Here is a 21,523-nt window from a genome sequence, read left to right as displayed (position 1 = left end):
GCATTGCTGGTAGGAATGTAAAGTGGTCCAACCACTGTTGAAGACATACGTATGGCCGTTCTCCCAAAAAATCATAAAATTACATACGATCCAACAATTCCACTTCTAGGTATATACCCCAAAGAACTGAAAGCAGAGATTCAAACAGATATTTATGCACCAATGTTCATAGCAGCATTATTCACAATAGCCAAAAGGTGGAAACAACTCAAAAGGCTATCATCAGAAGACTGAATAAATAAAATGTGGGATATACATACAAGAGAATTTTAGCCTTAAGAAAGAATGAAATTTGGATATGTGCTACAACATAGTTGGACCTTGAAGACATACTAAGTAAAATAAGCCAGACACAAAAGGACAAATATTGTACCGAGAATAGCCAAATCCACAGAGACATAAAGTGGAACGGAGGCTAAGTGTAGGAGAGAATGTGGAGTTAGTGTTTAGCTGATGCGGAGTTTCAGTTTAGGATAATGAACAAGTTCTAGAGATGGATGGTGGTGATGGTCACACAACAATGTGAATGTACTCAATGCCACTGAACTTAAAAATGCTTAAAATGGGGGGCACCTGGGTGGCTCGGTCGGTTAAGCGTCCGACTTCGGCTCAGGTCATGATCTCACGGTCCGTGAGTTCGAGCCCCGAGTCGGGCTCTGTGCTGACAGCTCAGAGCCTGGAGCCTGTTTCAGATTCTGTGTCTCCCTCTCTCTCTGCTCCTCCCCTGTTCATGCTCTGTCTCTCTCTGTCTCAAAAATAAATAAAAACGTTAAAAAAAATGCTTAAAATGGTAACTTATGTATATTTTAGTTCAATAAAAAAGTAAGAAGACGTGCCCACAAAAGCACTGCAATTCTTATTTTATAGATCAAGGAAACAGCACAGACTAAGGAACTTATTCAAAGTTGCACTAGGGAAGGGCAGAACTAGAATTTGCATACAGAGAATTCAAAGGCTGTGGTCTTGACAATTCGCCACATTGTCTCTTTCCAAAGTAGTTACTGTGTTAGTGTTTATAATAGCAGAAATATGGAAACAACTTAAATGTCCCAAAATAAAGCTCCATTGTGAACTGTTACAAAGCCATTAAACTTACGTTTCAAAAGACTTTTCTACTGACATGGATATCTATTTACGCATTAAGTGGGAAAATGGCAGTATACAAAAATGAACGTACGTTATGAACCAAGTTATATTTTTTAAAACGACATGCATTGAGCTTAAGTATGTTTGAGCATAAAAAGAAGGAATTTTAGGGCTCCTGAGTGGCTCAGTCGGTTGAGCATCCAACCAGTTCAGGTCATGATCTCACAGTTGTGAGTCTGAGCCCCACATGGGGCTCACTGCTGTCAGCGCAGAGCCCATTTTGGATTCGCTGTTCCCTTCTCTTTCTGCTCCTCCCCTACTTACACTTTCTCAGAAATAAATAAAACATTAAAAAAATTTTTAATTGGAATCTTACGATCGGAATTGTAAGATTCGAAGTGATTTCTTTTTCACACTTTTCTGAGTGTTTTCTGTACTAGTTATCCAATTGCTGTGTAACAAATTGTCCCCAGACTTAGCAACTCGAATGCACAACGAATATGTATTTTCTCTCACAGTTACCATGGGTCAAGAATTTTGGAGCAGCTTCATTGGGTAGTTTGGGCTCGCAATTTCTCATTAGGATCAGTCAGATGTCAGCAGAGGCCGTGCTCACTTAAAGCTTAATTGGGTTTGGAGCTTTTGCTTCCAATGTGCCTCATTTACATGGCTGCCAGGTGGGTTCCTTCTCCACAATTACCCTTGAGTGTCTACACAACATAGCGCTGACCTCCCCCAGAGTCAGTGCTACCCTCGAGACCCAGGGGAATCGCCGAAATGCCTTTTGTGACCTGGCCTCAGATGTCACACACGGTCACTTCCACGATGTTCTATCGGACACGCAGACTAATCCTGACTCGTGGAAGGGGACTACACAAGGGGATGAATTCCAGGAGGTGAGTACCATTTTGGAGCTGGCTTCCACAGTCTCACACTTTGCAAATGAATTCATGGGGCACAGCTGTAGTGTCATGATTAGAGGTGTGGGTTCTGAAGCGACACAATCTAGTTCAAATCCTAGTTCATCCACATCAAGTGTTTTTATCAAATAGCGAAATGTATATAATCCTGAGAAAGATACGTGACTAATTTGTGCCTCACTTTCTTCATCTGTAAAACAAGAATGAATACGGTAACCAGCTTACGGGATTGTTGTGAGAATTTAACAAGTTAGTATATGTAAAGCCCTAGAATACCACCTGGCCCATAGGAAGTGCTACATTGACTAGTATTGACTAATATTATTTACCATTTTTAAAATCATAAAACTGATTAATGGAACAATCATTTAAAAAAATGTACAGTATGGGGGCGCCTAGGTGGCTTAGTCGGTCAAACAGCCGACTTCGGCTCAGGTTATGATCTCGTGGTTCAGGAGTTCCAGCCCCCCATCGGGCTCTGTGCTGACAGCTCAGAGCCTGGAGCCTGTTCAGATTCTGTGTCTCCCTCTCTCTCTCTGCCCCTCCCCTGCTTGCCCTCTGTCTCTCTCCCTCCTCTTGCACTTAAAATAAAGGCCCCAAAGCCAACATCAGCAGAAAGAGCTCAGTTTCATATCCACTTTGGAGCTGGTTTTTTTGTTGTTGTTGTTTCTCCCTCCCATCAGAGTAAGTGGGCAACTCTGAACTGGGCCATGGTAACATAAAGCCAGCAAATATTTCCGATATACCAATAGTGTGCCAAGTCCTGCGGGAGGCACTTGACGGAGTAGGTCTCGATGCTTAATACTCATTAGAAGAAAGGAATGTGACGCTGTGATGTTTGTGATTCGCTATGCCTTTAGCTTTGCAGACGCAGCCCTGAAGAGGTTTATTCCACTTCTCCCAAAGTCGATCGTACACGATAGCCAGCCATCTATCCTTAACAAAGCCACGCAGATTAGCCAAGTGGAAACAAGATTCTAACTGAAAAGCCGGTAGGACCTCCGTGGCGAGTGGTCAGGATCAGACCCAGCCTAGCAGGTGGCTCTTCCTGGAATCCATGACTTACCTTTAAATGTTTGACTTCATTAGTGTCAAAAGCTAGATTCCTCTTTTTTCTACAATTGTCATTCAAATATCTACCTTATTTTAAAACTTCTTTTTTAAATGACCTTTTTATCTTAGAATAATGATAGTTGCACCGAAAAGTGATGAATACAGTTTCCAGATATCCTTCATGCAGTTTCCACTAATATTAACATCTGTCATTACCTATGGTACACTTGTCAAAACTAAGAAATTAACATTGGTACAGTGCCATCAGTTAAACTCCAGACATATCTGGATTTTATCCATTTTCCCACTAATGTCTTTTTTCTGTTCTGAGATGTCATCCAGGATCCTACACTGTACTTAGGGTTTCTCTTTATAGGCTCCTTTGATCTTGACAGTTTCTCAGTCTTCCCTTGTTTATCATGAACTTGACAGTTTTGAAGAGTGCTGGCCAGACATTTTGTAAAATGTTGCTTAACTTGGGTTAGAGGGATGTTTTCTCTTGATTAGACTAAGGCCTCAGGTTTGAGGAAGAATACCCAGAGGTAAAGTGCCTGAGGAGGATTTACTTTTTGAGAACATTCTTCAACACCTTTAATGTGAAGGTGACGCTATGTATCATGAATTCTCAAGAGGGAAAGCGGTTTCTTAGAGAATTTCAAGGAAGGTGTATCAAAGGGTTCCTTTCTCGTGTATCCTTCGTTTTTTTCTGTGTCTTCACCCTGATCATATTCGCTAATTGGATGTCTGATTCTGTCTCAACGTTTTCCAGCTGGCTCTGCAATAAGGGTCTTTCAAGGGTCCTGTCACCCCTTCCATACTGAGCACCTCCTGCTGGGCCAGCTGCAGGGGGGGGGCTGGAGTGAAACACTACTAACACAGGTCCCGACTCTCGAGCTCACCTTCGGTTGGAGAGACAGAGCGCTGCAAACTGAACTAGACCAATTTGGTTTCGTGATCATCGAGTCCCTTTTGGTGGATGACAGTGGCCTCCAACGCGTAGGGTACAAGAAAGGATACAGATGTCCCTTGTCCCACTCCCCTCCCTACCAGGTGGTATAGCACGATGAGGGCACATCTTAGCCCACTTTCCACACGGTGAGCCAACTTTTATTAGCAAGCAAGTGAAAAAAAAAAAAAACAGCTCTCAATCTGTTCTGTAATTCTGGTGAAGTCCTTGCTCTCTGTTCTTTCAGACTCTCCAACACCTTGCACTGAAAGTTTCACTAGAGGCAAATGCATCTGTATCCTGACAGTCGATGAAATCAATCAAATCAGATGGGAGAAGCCTCCAGTAAGTGCAACACCCAGGGCTGTGTGCGGTTTAGATCTTGGCTTTTCTCTGTTCTGCCCACGACAGGACAAGTTGAAGTCCTTCTGCTCTACTGTATATTTTGAATACCACCCATTCTATAAGTGAGAAATTACTTCCACACCCCTTACTCAAAGAGCAAGTCCTCTGGTGCGGACTTAAATAAGAATATTTGAAGTCGGGCAGCTTTTTAAATGTTCACCTATCGCCCTTGGTATAGGAGTTCCTGATTAAGAGACTTCAGACAGTAACTAAAAGCACCAGATCGTGGATTAACATTAATCCACACACAAACATTATACTGTTAAAGAAAATATAACACAAAGAGTGAAACAAGTTTACTACAGCGAGACAGGGACAGATAAAGGTCTGTATAAAGTGCTGTGAAGGGGCTCACGAGGTGAGGCTCGGAGCAGAGAAGTCCACAGAGGGGCAGTCTTAAGTACAGCTACCCTGGACTAGTGGCTTCTCATCAGGGCGCTCACGAGAAAGGGATTCTGGGTAGAGGCAGCTGCCAAGAAAGGGAGCAGAGGCAGGACATGGTTGGGTGTAGGCTCGGCATGGAATCACAGAGGGGAGGGGCAGTGGTAATGGAGACTGGGAAGACAAGGGGGGAGGTGCAAGCCTTGAAAGCCCCCCCCCCCCCCACCACGACTGAGGAATGTGGATTTGATCCTATGGGTAACACGCTCTGAGCCGGGGCCCATTCTAAGTCCTCTCCGCATATTTAATTATTTCAGCCTCACAATCTGATGAGACTGGTACCTCATTTTAGCAACAAAGAAGGCGAGTCCCAGATAATTTTGCCGATTCAAATATTGCGTGCCCAATTACAAACTGAATTTCAGATAAACAAGGACTCTATCTTCAGTATATGTCCACGCGGTATTCGGTTGAAAGCTGGCGCTCCTAGGTCCAGAAAGGCGAAGTAAGTTGCTCAGGGAGTCACAGCCGCTGAGCGGGAGGGCCACAATTGGTGGGCAGGTGGGGGCACGTGCTGGGCTGCACCCTCCCTGCACCCGCCAGCCTCCGCAGGTACATGCACAGGGTGCAACAGGGCCACGGAGAAGATTCCCAACGGGCAGGAACCCTGGCCAGGCTGTTAGTCACCAGCCAGCCCTGCGTTTGCCCTTTCAATCTTTCTCAGAGGGCCTATGTTCTCACAACAGGTCTACAAACCGCCCATAAACCATCTTAATGCTTAGAACAAAATCCATGCCCTGTGACTAAGTAACGAAAATCCCCTGGATCTCCAAAGCTCTCTCTGCCCTAAGGGTTCCGAAACTTTTTAAGGGTTTCCAGTTCCCCTCTCCAGTTGAGCACCGTAATTAGGAACCTATTCAGACCGGATCTGCACACACTATGCATTTACCGCTCTGCCTACCTGTTGCTACTGGCCTGGGATATAAAACACAGAAACGTTCGAACAGATTTAATAAGGTTTCACCAGAGGTGCAACAGGCAATTGTATTTTTAACATTGGAACGTTTCAAATATTTCAGCGAGGGAATGCTAGGTGCTGGCCATGCAGTGAGGCCCCGGGCAGGATTACTACCCTTATGAGATAACTACTTTTCAGAGTGTCATGAAAAAGGTTGGATATAAAAAACAGACCGAGAGCAACGCAATGGATGTTATAATAAGGGATGTAGAGGAGGCTATGGAAATCTGGAGCCGGGAGCTTCTAACTACCCAAGAAGAAGGGTCTGGCTACTATAGTGTGATTCTGACCTGTGCCACCATTGGCATTACCTGAGAGCTTATTAGCAAGGCAGAACGGGGGCCCCCACCCAAACCCGCGGAATCAGAACCTGCATTTTAATAAGATCTAAGGCTGACTCCTATGCACGTTGAAGTTTGAGAAGCATTTCCTTGGAGAAAACCAGAGATAGATGAATAGAAAATGAATCTGGAAGGATGGAGTTTTCCACGTGGGATCTAGAATAGAAGACCTTGGGGGGGGGGGTGGGGAAGAGCATAAGCAAAAGCATGCAGCTGTGCAAAGGAATGTATTCAGGAAACAACAGGATTCTTTGGTATCTCTGGAGCCCAGTAGTACACAGGAGTGATGGACGGGGGGACTGGAAGGATCCGCAAAGACAACCTCAGAGGGGGCAAGACCGTGGGTGACTTTGTTGCCATGGTGAAGGGCTTGAGTTTTTAAAAAATTTTTTTAAACGTTTTTTAATTTATTTTTGAGACAGAGAGAGACAGACCATGAACGGGGGAGGGGGAGAGAGAGAGGCAGACACAGAATCTGAAACAGGCTCCAGGCTCTGAGCAGTCAGCACAGAGCCCGACGCGGGGCTCGAACTCACAGACTGCGAGATCGTGACCTGAGCCGAAGTCGGACGCTTAACCGACTGAGCCACCCAGGCGCCCCGGGCTTGAGTTTTTAAATATAATTATTCAAGCATATAAAGCCGTGTAAATAAAAAGCATAAAATAGGATAATGAGTGTAAGATAGAAACAAGACATTACAGATACAGCCTTCTGTGTATTCCCACCCTCCTCCATTGCATTCACCTCCCCCTTTTTTTTTTTTTTTTTTTGAGAGAGAGAGAGAGAGGGGCAAAGAGAGGAGACAGAGAAAGAGAATCCCAAGCAGGCTCTGTGCTGTCAGCGCAGAGCCTGATGCAGGGCTCAATCCCACAAATTGTGAGATTATGACCTGAGCTGAAACCAAGACTTGGATGCTTAACCAACCGAGCCCCCCAGGTGCCCCTCCACCTTTCTTAAACCTAACTACTATTCTGAGTTTGGGGCTTACCATTTTGATATTTGTTTTATAATTTTCATACGTATGTTTGTGCACACAAAAAATAGCGTTTTTCATGCTATGTTCCTACACTTATTTCACTACAACTTGATTTTCTGCTTCAACATTATGTTGTCGGGATTTATCTGCAGAGATATACAAGGCTCTGGTTACTTCCTTCTTAGCTATCATACAGAGTACCTCCTTGGGTGACTGAGTCACTATTTATTTGCCTGGTCTCCTAATGATGGATATTTTGTTTCCAGTATAAATGATACTTGAATGATGCTTGGGTCCTGGGTCCATGCCTTAGTTTCTCCAGGAAACATTGCTAGGAATGGAGTTTCAGGTCGTCAACTTTGCACCTCTTCTTCAAGGTCACTAGATACCATCAGAGTGTTCTCTAAAATGCTTGTACCAGGCGGTGCCCCGGTGGCTCAGCCGGTTGAGCCTCTGGCTTCGGCTCAGGTCATGATCTCGTGGTTTGTGATTTCAATCCCCGTGTCAAAATGCTTTGGATTCTCTGTCCCTTTCTCTCTGCCCCTCCCTCACTTGCACTCAATCTCTCAAAAATAAATGTAATAAAGAAAGAAAGAAAGAAATTACTTGTACCAGTTTGTTCTCCTACCAGGAAAGTATGAAGGTGCTTTTTTTTCTCTACATCCTCTCCAACACCTGATAGGGCCACATTTTAAAACCGTTGCCACTTTGGTGAGAGTGGGAATCTCATTTTTGTTTTCATTTCCTCACTGACGAGTGAAGTGGAACATGCCATTGCATATTCACTGGTGGCTCAGGTTTTCTCTTTTGTGAATTGCCAATAAATATCCATCGCCTGCTTACCTACTGGGTTGGCTGACTCCTACTGATGTGTAGAATTATTAACATATCCTGGATTCTGCTCCTTTATTAGTTACCTGTATACACCATTTTCCTCCCAGGCTTCGTTTACATTTTCATGTTGCTTATGGTGTCTTTGGTTGTACTCAAAGGTTTTAAATTTTAGCGTAATCGAACAAACCTGTGTTTTCCTTTTTGTTGTGTGTATGTGTGTGCCTTCGACTTTATTTCCTTCCTCGATGTGAAAAGATGATTCTACTCTATCTTCCTTTTAAAAGTTTTAAGTTTTGCTTTCTCTATCTGAGTCCAGTTTTTATGTTTTCTCCTATAATCATTTGTCTCATGGCCGTTTATTGAAGAGTCCATCCTTTCCCTCTTGAGTTGTGGTGTCCTTCTGTCATTGACCATGGTTACGTGGATACATGATCTGTTGCTGTTCTGTCCCACTAGCCTGTGTGTCTTTTCCTGCTCCTGTACCGCACGGTCCTGTTGGACACAGCCTAATAACAAGGAATGACATCTGGGAGGGCGAAACTGCCAACAGCCCCAGAGATTCTCGACTCTTTGTTCTTACGCCTGCACCTTAGGGTTATCATGTTAAGTTCCCCACACGTGTGCATGGACACGTGCGCATAGTCGACTGAAGTATGACTTTTCTTGCCCTGTGCTTCTAGAACAATTTGGGAGATCTGGCATCTTTAAGACCGTCCTGCCATCCACAAACATGGAATAGCTTTTCATGTATTAGAGCTTGTTATGTCTTTCTATAATGTTTTATCATTTTCTATGTAAAAGTATTGCTCATAGTTAGATTTTTAGACACCTTATTTTATGTTTTCTACTGCTACTGTAAATGATTTATTTTAAAGTATGCTTTCTAGTTTTTGCTAGATTTTTTTCAGACGGTCTGTGCGTTCACAACAAGTAACTTATAAATGCAAATTGATTGTTTATATAAGCTGATCATTACCAGATCCTGTTGCTGACTTTCCTGCCCTGCGTCCAACTATTGATACAAGCACCTTGCACAGACTCATGTGGTGATCTGCCCATTTACAAATCATTCACCTTCAAGCCCCACTGTGTGGCTGATGGCCTCTTCCATACTGGAGCACTTTCTTCTTTCGATTTCTAGAAAAATCAACATTATTTGCTTGGCTTTGTGAGTTCTACATACATCCAAGAGTCATCTGTGAGAGCGAAGCTAGTCAGTTAAAAAGACACCATCCAGGTGGCTCTTTCCACCTTCCAGATCAGCTCACAGGTTGACAGCACAATGTCTTGAGCTGCCCTGAACCCCTACACTCACCCCACGAAAACAGAGTTTTAAAACAGATTTTTTTTTTGCCCCGCTAAGTCTTTGACATTCATTTGAATCCTCCTGCAAAGGTCAAACGCTAGAGGAAGAAAAACTGTGATTTGTCCTGTGGCCCTCCACCCTAAGAGAGAACCTGGACTCCACATTTAAAGGTCCTACTAGAATATCCAGTCCTCTCCTCTCCATCCATCCCCCCTGACACTGCCTCATTCCGACTCTCACCATCTGCCCCTGAGTACCAGTTTCCCATGGTCGCTGTAATGAATCGTCACAAACTCTACAGCTTAAGACACCACACAGCGGTGACAGACCTATGGGTGTCACTGAGGAAAATCAAGGCGTCATTCTTTGAAGCCTCCGGGGGAAAATCCTACTCCTTATCTTTCCTACCTTCTAGAGGAATACACTCCTTGGCTCATGGCCAACGATCTTCAAAACCAGCGATGGCCAGCTGTACCACCCTGACGCTGCTTCCTTCAACAACCCTTTCTCCGTCCTTCTTCCTTTCTAAGGACCTTGTGATTACCCTGGACCCACCTGGATAATCCAGCATAGCCTCCCATCTCAAAGTCCTCAATGAAATAAATTCTGCTAAATCCCTCTTGCTATGTAAACTCGCATATTCCCAGGGTCTGGGGATTAGGATACGAACACCTTTGCGGGCTATTAGTTTACTTTTGTACTCTCAGACCTAGGTTTTTCAAGCTAAAAGCTGTGGCTCTTAATCAACATGGTGGCTTGGAAGCAATATTTTTTCCACCTTTATTGAAAAATAATTGACATATATTACATAAAAGTTAAAGGCGTACAATATGATGGTTTGATTTTCATACACTGTGAAAGGATGATTGTAATATGCAACCAGCATTTTTTAATGAAATCAGAGTACTCTGCTTCTAGTAAAGTGAAGCATTGTTGCACTAAGGCTTTGTGTTTTGTGGACTCTGGGTTTCATATAGATACACGCACACATATACATGTGTTTGTGTGTGTTATTTGGCCGGCGTTATAAAATCTGTTCCTTCCTGGGAGTTTGATATTTAAAAAAAGAAAAGAGAAGGCAACTCTGGAACTTACATAATAGCCTTCTAATTGGTCTTTCTGCCTCCAGGCTCTCCAATCCATCCTCCACACTGCTGCCAAAAAGTTGTTCCTAAAAACTAATTGGACACGTCACTCTGCTGAAAAAATCTCTAATGGCCCTCCAGAGCTGAGCTGGATATTCTCTGCTTGTTTCCGGATTCACGCTATCCATTTTCTCCCCCAGGGCCGACCGCCACGGACTGCCTCACCCCAACACTTTTGCTTCGACTTCCATTTGGGTATGGACAGTGAGAGGCACTGGAAAAGGTCAGGGGGCTGGAAGAGAGAGAAGTCTGGGGGGCACTCGTCCTTGGCTATTTCTCCGCCGGGCAAATCCAGCTTCACAGATGTTTGACCTGTACAGATAGATGCACAGGGCCCTGTGCTCGGAAGGGCAGCATGCTTGCTTTAATGCCCTGCTGGCATCATCTTGGAGTTCTCAGCAGTGTCTGAACAAGTGGCCCTTTTGTTTCATGTTGCACCGGGCCTGGCAAATTATATCACCAAGTTCCACTTTCGGGCTTCATGTTGTGGCGGCGAGGTCCCTCTACCAAAAGCACAGCTCCTGTCCGAGACCCCTTTCCTACGACTACAGCTGCAGGGTTCCGGTACCTGTTTATCCACTTGCCTCGGCAGTCCTGGAAGTGATGGTAGTTTCCTGCAGTTGCTGGCCCTGGGGTGCTTCGCCAGCCCACGTTAGTCTTCTTTGGCCCTGCCCACCTCTTGTAGAGTCCCTTCATTGAACTCGTGCCACCCTTTCAAGAGTGCTGTCTGTTTCCTCTCAGGACCCTCGCTAATAAAGAGTCTATAGGAGTATATCCATGGTCTTGGCTGTCTGAGACTTCACATGTCAGGCCCTCCTTTTCTCGTAGCCGACCTCCCATGCTACCTCATTCACCCTACGGCCCGGCTCCCATCTTCTTGCGATTTCCGCAAGGAGCCTGTTCCTTCTCAGGTCTTCAGGGTTCTTCCATAGAATACAATTTGGGTTGGACACACAGCTATCCAGATTAGCACATCTCAGCTTCTCTTGTGGGAAGAATGGCTGTGTGACCGAATTCCGGCTAACGCCGTGCAAGTAGAAGCATTTGTGTGCATGGCAGATTCCAGGAACCTTCCGGCACAGACTCCTGGAACACTCCTCCGGCTGGTTCTTCTTTGTTCTTTCTTCCATCTTGGGGTCTGAGATGTGGACTCTCTTGGACCACGAGGATAAGGAACACACTCTAGAAATGGCAGAACAGTGGTTTAGAAGGAACTGGGAAATTCCGCGGAACAAAGCCTTCTTACCAGCTCTGCATTAAACGCCTAAGGGCTTAAGAATTTTACATAAGGGAGAGATAGACTCATTTTTAAGGCACTGATATTTGGGTTTTATTACCAATGAACCTGACCCTAGCTAATGCTAGACTTATCACTCACTAAACATTTATCGAAGAGCCTCCGGGGTTCTGGGCACGGTTGCCGGCCCTGGGGACGCAATTTTGAATTAGCAGGTGGCAGTGGGGCCACGTGCAGGTGAAAGTAGTGTAGTTTCAAGTGGGCAGAGAGAGAGTATTCGTGGGAGCACTAGTGAAGAAGATGTGGAAGAGTACAGATAAGACTTCAGGCAGAGCAGGGATAGTGACATAGGTGCTAAAGTCCCAGGAAACACAAGAAGTCACAACCTGCAAAAGCCAAAATTCAACCACATGCTGCCCCAAAGGAACAGTACTAGACCAAGTGACCAGGAAAGGTAAAAAGGAAAACAAGGAATAAATAAGTTGTGCAAATACAAGCAAAATCAGAGTAGGAACTGAGTTATTAATATCAAATGGAGGCTTCTAAGGGGAAGTATTAAAAGGACATGGCGAGTGACCTTTTCTTGAAGGAGAATACAAAAGACAAAGAAAATTGCCAGCATAAATAATTATGTGCCCGATTACTGACACAAAAATGCAGAAACCCAAAACGGTTACATGTATAAAATTTCAGAAAAGCAATAATATTGAGAAAATGTTAATAACCCTCTTACTTAGTCCTTTAAAGGTTAGGCAGATAAAAAATATTTTGGATATAAAAGACGTGAACACCGTATTTGTAAAATGACTTACTCTATACCATTTGTAAAATGCCAACTCTATACCATAAAACAGATTTAAATCTTTGTAAATGCCCATGTGCTATGTGTGTGAGGAGACAGAGGGTATATGGGAAATCTCTGTACCTTCCCCTCAATTTTGCTGTGAACTTAAAACTGTTCTAAAAAAGTCTTGATTTTTTAAAAAAACATTTATTTTGAATCTTTTTCAAATTTTAAACACAAGAAAGGCCTTAATAAGTGTACAAAAAACAGGTACAAATAACACAATCTAATCAAGATAAAACTAGAAATCGGTACCACAAAAAATCTCTACTTCTCTTAAATAATACACACACACGCACACGCACACGCGCACACACACACACACGCACATGCACCAACATATACACTGTACATATTTCTGGGGTTAAAGGGGAAACCAAAACTGCATCAATGTAACATTAAAAAAATAATCACAGGGTGCCTGGGTGGCTCAGTCGGTTAAGCATCCGACTTTGGCTCAGGTCGTAATCTCAACATTCGTGGGTTTGAGCCCTGCATTGGGCTCTGTGCTGACAGTTCTGGGCCTGGAGCCTGCTTCACATTTTGTGTCTTCCCTTCTCTCTCTGCCCCTCCCCTGCTCATGCTCTGTGTCTCTCTGTCTCTCAAAAATAAATTAAAAATGTTAAAAAATTTTTAAAAAGTTTTCTTTTTAATGTTTATTTATTTTGAGAGAGAGAGAGAGCGGGGGAGGGGCAGAGAGAGAGGGAGAGAGACAATCCCAAGCAGGCTCTGTGCTGTCAGCGCAGAGCCCAACATGGGGCTCAAACCCACAAACCATGCGATCATGACCTGAGATGAAAGAAAGAGTTGGACACTTAACTGACTGAGCCACCCAGGCATCCCTAGAGAAGCCTTAAATTGACAGTATAAGCTTCCACCTTAAGAAATTAAGAAATAAAGATCAAATTAAACCCAATCCAAGCAGAAGAAAGGAAATAACAAAAAAGAAATTAACGTAATCGAAAACAGAAAAATTCCAGGGAAAATCAGTGAAATAAAAAACAGATTCCCTGAAAATATCAGTAAAGTTGATAAACTCCTAGACATACTAAGAAAAAAAAAAGAAGGTATTGATATTAGGAATGAAAGAGGTGATATCACTATATATCTTGCAGATATTAAAAGAATAATAACAAAATTAGGAACAATGCTATCCCAATTCATTTCATGACTTACATGAAATGGACAAACTCCTTGAAAGACATAAACTCTCAAAACTCACTTAAGGAGAAATAGCTCATTGATTAGCCCTATGTTTATTAAATAAATTAAATTTATAGTTCACATCCTTCCTACAACCACCATTTGGTCCCAGATAACTTCCCTGATGACTTCCACCAAATATTTAAGGAAGAAATAATACCAATTCTACTCAAGTTCTTTCATAAAGATGGAGGAGGAGGGATCACTTCTCAATTCATATTGTAAGGACACTATTCTGATACCAAAACATGACAAGAATATTGCAAGGAAACTGCAGACCAATATCCCTCATGAACACTGATGCAAAAATCTTTTGTTTAAGTTTATTTATTTGAGAGAGAGAGAGAGAGCAGGGAAGGGACAGAGAGAAGGAAAGAGAGAGAGTTCCAAGCAGGCTCTGCACTGTCAGCACAGAGCCCTATGCAGGGCTCAAACCTGAGAGCCTTGAGATCATGACCTGAGCAGAAAGCAAGAGCTGGACGCTTAACAGACTGAGCCACTCAGATGCCCCAATGCAAAAATCTTTAACAAAATACTAGTCAATGCAATCCAGCAAGAGAGAATGCCTTACACTGCTAAAGACAAAAAAATGCTTTAAGACGAAAGAGGGTGCCACAGAGCTCAGTCAGTTAAGTCACTGGATGTTCACATGGTCTTGAAGCATCATTCTGCAGATTACTTATAATTACAAAGATTAAAAAGAACTTTAACAATGGAGAGATAATAGATAACAACACCAAACAAGTGGCCAAACTTGTTAGCTATTGCTTCCAAAATACTGTATCATGCATCATCCCCAAACTCAATGACTTCCAAATGATGGTCATTTATCTTTATAATTCACCTATCTGTGAGTTGGCCGAATTTTGGCTGATCTAGGCTGGGCTTGGCTAGGTGGTTCTGCTGATCTTGGCTGGGCTCACTCAATTACCTGCGGAGCAGTTGAGGAGCTCTGCTCTAGGCTTGGCTGAGGAAGATTAGCTGAGGCAATTCAGATCACACATGTCTTTTCCTCCTCCTGGACCCAGCAGGCTGGTCCAGACATATTATTCTCATGGCAAGAGCAGAAGTACAAGACAGCGGGTCCAACGGCATAAGCACTTTTCAAGGTTGTTGTGTCATATCTGTTAACATCCCACTGGCCAGAGGAAATCACATGGCTGAGCCTAGGAGCAGGAAATTAATTACACCTTTGTCTCAGTGGGACAGTGCCGGAAAATTATGTTTGACTTTGCTTTAATTAAAAGCCGAGGAAAACAGAGGGGATTGAATTCAGAGATGCTAAGATCTCTTTGGGATCTGACATTTTAGAATTAAACCGTACAGCTCCCATTCCCAGAAATGGGGCAAAGAGGAGGGAGATGGGCAAAGAGCGTGGGCCATTTTGACTGATTCAGGTCACTGGAGTGGCCAGGGCCTGTCGACAACGCATCAGAAGTGCCCCTAACTGGAGGCTTAATTCCACCTAAGTTACCAAAGAAAAAAATATTCATTACATTTTATAAGTACATAACCATTCCCAGCCTTCTTCATTCAGTTTGTCATTTACAATTCAGAGTAATCGTAGTGGCACATTTTAAATCAAGCTGAGGAAGATATATAGTAAATGCATGTATTTTTAGAAGCCTGCTTCAGTTTCATGGAAAAAAAATACACAGCCAAGGAACATAATCGGAAAAGAGATAAAATTCATAGTCTAGGCCAGAACATTTAATTCGTTGCAATATGCATAAGAGAACAATGTGGCAGCGGGAGATTTCTGACTTCATCTTGAGTGATTCATAGACTCACTCATTTCAGTGCGTTGCCAGTTACATCAGGGATGGATTCTGAGGCAGCAAGGTGCGCCCTGTAACATCAGAATGAATAAAATTCACATCACAGATTCTATTATGAGGCTGCTGGCCTCTATGGAGCTTTGTAGGTGACCACAAAGGAGACATCTGGGCAGTAGGGGAGGGGGAAGCCGCCTGCTTAGAATGAAGCCTCACATGTCTGAAATGGAATATTATGGACTCTAAAAATAGGTGCTAAGTAACCACTCTGTCAGGAAATAATAGATCACACAGTTGAGCTTTCCACTTAGGAAATGTGAAAGGACTTTTCTTTTTCTCTGCTGTGATCTGTCACAGTGGGGAAGAAGAAAGCACCCTTCAGAAACAGAACTCAGAATCTGGACACAGGGGTATTCTGTACCTTCTCCATCTAGGTCACTTTTTTTAATTTTCTTCATGTAATGTTGAGTGGTGAGAGTTTTTCCGGATCCTTTTGCTAAGAGTAGAGTCTCTGTTACATTCTTGGACCAGGGTTCTGGGGACTGGATGGCTAGGAAGCTGCTGCCTTCAGCAAAATACCCACACCCTGTCCTCACTCTCACCTTCAATCGGTGCTTTTCTCAAATGAGTATTGTAAAGTTATTCCTTTGAGTTACAGATAGTTCAAACACAAGCCATGGCTGACGGCAACAGGAAAGGGAAGGAGTGTAGGGAAAAACGATTGGGTGAAGGGAAGGGTTATGAATCAGATTGCATCCCCCCAAAATGCATACATGACGCCTTCACCCCCAGTGTGACTGTTTTTAGAGATGGGGCCTTTAAAGAGGTAGTTGAGGTTAAAGGAGGTTGTAAGGGTGGGGCCCTAACCCAACAGAGCTGACGTCCTTACATGAAGAGGAAGAGACACCAGGATGCTGGTGCAGACAAGAAGCCATGCGAGGACACGGCAAGATGGCGCCATCTGGGAGCCAAGGAGAATGGCCTCCGGAGAACCGGGCTTACCAACAGCTTGATCTGGGACTTCCAAGAACTGGGAGAAAATGAATGCTTCTTGTTTAAGCCCCCCAGTCTGTGCTATTTTGCGATGGCTTCCAGGGCTGACTAATACAAGGACTAACACGTATTAATCATGCGCTGGGTGGCCAGCATTGGGATCAACTCTCAGCACGTGTCATTAACTTAATCCTCCCTACGGCCCCGCAAGCGAGGTATACGCGCAGACGGCATTAGCCTGCTCACGGTCACAGAATGGTGGCCTCTTAGTCTGAACTCATGCCTGCTGGATTTCAAAGCTCAAACCGTTTTCACCGTATTAGAGGTTCTCAAATATTGATGCGCTTCAGAATCGTCGAGGGAGCTTGTTAAAATTTCAGAGGCCTCTATCCCACCCAAGATCTACTGAATGAGCTCAAGGCAGGGGACCCAGGCCTCTGTATTTTTAATAAGCTCCCCCGGGTATGTCGATTCACACCCCTGCCTAGTTCATGAGGCTGTGGGAGGAAAAGTTTGCTGTCTGGTGGTTTTTCAATGCTGCATGGGTAGACAAGCAGCAAAGACCAGGAAAGCTAATTTAGTATCTTTCTCAACCTCTCAACTCCACAGGAACTCCGGAGGCTATAATTTTCATGAGCTTTTATAGAGGGAAGCGTCCAGCAACGTCAATTTAAAATGTAAAAATCAACTCTGCACTGGCACATGATCTTGGGTGATCATGTAGTACCCACGCCCTTGGTTTGGTGAGATGGCTTTCTTACTCTACAGTCTGGGCTATTCACGTGATGACGCTGAGAATTTTCAGCATGGAAATTTCTGTGTTCTCTGACCTATGTTGCTGTCAGCCATATCCAATGCGACAAAGTTTCAAGCAGGACAAAAAAGCCAAATTGTTTGGGAAAGCTAGTAACTACTCCTTAATTCTTAATGTTTTGTGAATTCAGAATTGCTATTGTATTCTCATACAATTATGAGCACCCATGGTTATTTCTGGCCACGGGATTATTAATTTGTGTGGGCAACCAGACAAATATCACCTATTCCTTCCCTGACAAGGTTTCCTGAACTGTCTAATTAGTTTCAAGGAGAAAGATACTCACTTGTACAAGCCAGCCCATTATTTTCTTAACATCAAGGAGTATCCTGTCTCGGCAAATGTCATCCCTGAAGCTATGGATTTGCTGGGCTGCCTCGCAATCAGACAGGAACATAATTTGCTTTTACGTGATATTTTTGAGGCTCCATTTTTTATTTCTTTCCCCCTATTTTAAGAATGCAATGAATTCAGGAGCTCAGTTTGGCTTCAAGGATTGTTAGCTACTTCCTAACTGCCCCTCTAGGGAAAGAGGGAGGAAGGGGGGGACCAAGGAGATAGCAAAAATCAATAGAGTCTGCTTGAATTCTCTGTCTCCCTCCATCCGACGCCAAGAACCTGAGTGAAGTGTGCTCTCAGCGTAGGGGAAGCCAGCCTGAGTGCCAATCAACCACAGGCAGGAGGCTATGTCAGCTCGGACAGAGGCGGCTGTAGGGGAGAGCAGACCTCCTATTTTCTTGCAGCTCTTTTTTTTTTTTTTTTTGCCAGGGGGAAACAAATACAGGAAGAACGTTGCTTCTCAAAAGAGCCTCTACAGAGAACAACCCGCAAGCACCCGGAAGAAAAACAGACCCCAGTGAAAAAGTCTCTGCTAAGGTCACAGAATTGTGCACCTTAAAAGGGGTGAATGTTACGGTATGCAGATTATTATACCCAGCTAAAAAAAAAAAAAAAAAAAAAAAAAAAGGTTGTACGAGAAAATAAAATACGCCAAGGGATTCTGTTTTACATCCCAAAAGGAGGAAGAGAAAGGTGTGAGGAAGAGTGAGGAAGCACACACATGCACAAAGAACCTGGAAGTCCCAACAGACAGGGCACCTGGCTCTATGCTCACCATGTGCACACGGTATGTGTTTACAGGTCTCCTGTCACGGGGGGCAAGTCTCACTTTACGTCAGAAGAGTCCCATGCCCGTGGAGTCAAAGGGAAAAGAGTTTGGGGGCACCTGGGTGGCTCAGTCGGTTAAGCGTCCGACTTCGGCTCAGGTCGTGATCTCGCGGTTTGTGAGTTCGAGCCCCGCGTCGGGCACTGTGCTGACAGCTCGGAGCCTGGAGCCTGCTTCGGATTCTGTGTCTCCCTCTCTGTCTCTGTCTCTGCCCCTCCCCTGCTCATACTCTGTCTCTCTCTCAAAAATAAACATTAAAAAAATTGTTTAAAAAAAGGGAAAAGAGGTTTTCTCCCAAAGTAGCAACAAAATGGCAGAAGCCCCAAGATTATATACTTATTTATTTGACTTAGATTTATCACTTAGTTGACTTATATCTCCCAGTACTACCCATGAGATAAAAGGAGACCCCTCTTTAGGTTGGACTATAGGACCATGGCCTTGTTCTTCCTCTGTGACCCACGCTTTCCCTCAGCAGTGACTCACCCCACTCTTGACTCTTACGAGAAGCTACTTCATCTCAATTATAAACTATTCACAAGCATAGCATCTCTGGAGGCAGCTTCGGTCATAAAACTGGCGTCTTTGCTCAGCTTTGACCTATGCGTGCTAGGTCATTCAGGGTCCACCTCTCAGCCACCAGCCCTTGAGCCAAGGGACATCCTGGTTCTCCAGGCACAACTGACTGAAAAGGTTCTAACGACCCCAGCTTGGGACCGTTGCTCCTCTGTTCCCTCACTTTGAATGTCCCGGACAAGTGTCTGGGCACACAGTCTAGGGCAAGTTTAACCACTAAGATCATAGCTGTCCTTCTCTTATTCAAGTTTTCCTTTCAGTCATTCCTTGGCCTTGTAACCCAGGCCAAGAGTTCTTTCTTCTTGCTGACCTTAAATGATCAATGCCCAAGAAAGATGCATAGGTGAAAACTGACACTATATTTACATTATATTATATTCATATATGTGTAAATACATGTATATATAGATATAGAGTATGATCTGGAAGGATATACACTGAACCAGAGAGAGCGGGTATCTTTGGAGAGGGGAGTGAAGCTAGACAGGGGCCCAAGAGGAACCACTGCTTTGTCTTTGCTATTTGTTTCTGTGTATGTCTTTACAATTTTTAAAATAGCAAGAAATGTTTGATGAGTGGAGAAAATTTTAATTGCATGAAATAACTCTTGCTGGAACAATCAAAGGGTACCCAGACATAGATTGCGTAAGAGGATCGAATTAGTTCCCCAAGTCCTCGTGTGTGAGTCCACTTTTCTTAAAAATAACATACTAGGCAGGTGCACCTGGGTGGCTCAGTTGGTTAAGAATCTGACTTTGGCTCAGGTCTTGATCTCGTGGTTTGTGAGTTCGAGCCCCTCACCGAGCTCTGTGCTGACAGCTCGGAGCCTGGAGCCTGCTTCGGACTCTGGGTCTCCTGTTCTCTTTTCCCCTCTCTGGCTCGCGCTCTGTCTCTCTCTCTCTTTCAAAAATGAATAAATGTTTAATAAAAAAATAAAAAAGTTTAAAATTAAATAAACTTAAAAAATATATACTATGTGATAGTTGGGATATGTCAAAAAAAAAAGGGATAAAGAATAATACAAGGACACTCATGTCCTCCTCACCTAAGAAATCAAACATTGCTAATACAATAAAGTGCCCCCCACCCGCCCCCCTTGTCATTTCTACTCAACAATTCCAAGAGAATCGAGAACTACTCATCATTCTGTGACCAACATAGTAACTGCTGTTGGAGTTGCCCTAAGTTTTCCAGATGGGAATTCCAGAAAATGCCTCTCAGGAAACAGAGAGAAGGGATTTGAGGAAAGCCTTGGGCTTTTTTTTTTTTTTAAACCATTTTGTGTTATCTGCATAATGCTCTCTTCCTTTGGCAAGAAGGTATTCGTTGGGAGGATGCCCGAATCAAAGTCAGCAACAAACTCTGGGGGCAGCAGCCCCTTGTGCAATGACCGGCCGGCTCCCCGTGAACATGTTCTCCACGACCCTGTGTCCGCTGTGCCCCCTGGTAATGAAGAATTGGCTGTCAGCCACTCATTTTGCATGTACGTCGGGGCAGGCCATCAGATCAGCATTCTACCGGAAGGCGGCTCTGTGACCCTGCAGCTGAACGACACTGTTGCTTTCTGAAAACTAATAGGAAATAGAGGAAGTAGAGATTGCTGGTGAATGAAACCTTTTGTGTCCTCGTTTTATTAGCACTTGAAATTGGGTTTCCTCCAATATATTTATTTCCATTCTGCAAGCTCAAGTGTGATGGATATGCCTTTGGAAATTAATGACGCAATTAAAGAATCTGTCCCCTCTGGATCACTTGCTGGGGGTTACAGGTGTTTTTCATCTTGTTCTTTCAGCAGATCTGATGAAGCCCAAGTTGATTTTATATAAATAGATGAAAGAATGCTTGCAAAGATTGCCTATAAATAGGAACCACGAACTGAACTTTTCCTAACGGCAAAGATTCTGTTTTTGATCATTCTAACCCCTGCTTTGGGGGGGGGGGCACGTTATTATTTCCAGTTATTGTTGTTATTTGTTTTCCTGAAAGAAATACAATTTAAATAATGCTAACTAGGGGCGCCTGGGTGGCGCAGTCGGTTAAGCGTCCGACTTCAGCCAGGTCACGATCTCGCGGTCCGTGAGTTCGAGCCCCGCGTCAGGCTCCGGGCTGATGGCTCGGAGCCTGGAGCCTGTTTCCGATTCTGTGTCTCCCTCTCTCTCTGCCCCTCCCCCGTTCATGCTCTGTCTCTCTCTGTCCCAAAAATAAATAAAAAACGTTGAAAAAAAAATAAATAATGCTAACTATATTGATTTACCTGTATGTTAGTGCCTGGTGATAAGGCTTGGAGTTCCCCTCGATTTTATAATTGTACCCAGGACGTGACACATACATTGTCTCTGAAAATACCTAGTGCTCTGCCAATTAGCAGCATCGGCTTTCATGTCAATTTGAAAAGGTCTAGGTGTGAAGGGATGGCATACCCCTACCAGAATGATCCCTCTTAGGTTCCCATAATTAAAGAGAGGTGCTCACCGGGTCTGCCTCATGCATCCATCATGGAGCCA

At 43.9% G+C, this 21,523-nt stretch overlaps 1 long non-coding RNA gene across 1 annotated transcript; it reads left to right on the top strand.

Moving 5' to 3' along the window:
- The first annotated feature begins 1,921 nt into the window (after nucleotides 1-1,921).
- On the top strand, nucleotides 1,922-10,486 carry LOC125934090 (uncharacterized). Its single transcript, XR_007461205.1, has 3 exons — nucleotides 1,922-1,982; nucleotides 4,253-4,350; nucleotides 10,397-10,486. It is a non-coding gene; the product is annotated as an uncharacterized LOC125934090 (long non-coding RNA).
- Nucleotides 10,487-21,523: the final 11,037 nt, after the last annotated feature.

Source organism: Panthera uncia (genome assembly GCF_023721935.1).
Source record: "Panthera uncia isolate 11264 chromosome A1 unlocalized genomic scaffold, Puncia_PCG_1.0 HiC_scaffold_16, whole genome shotgun sequence".
NCBI classification, from domain to species: domain Eukaryota; kingdom Metazoa; phylum Chordata; class Mammalia; order Carnivora; family Felidae; genus Panthera; species Panthera uncia.
Note: the sequence above shows the minus strand (reverse complement) of the source record. Positions and strands in the feature narration are given on the sequence as shown.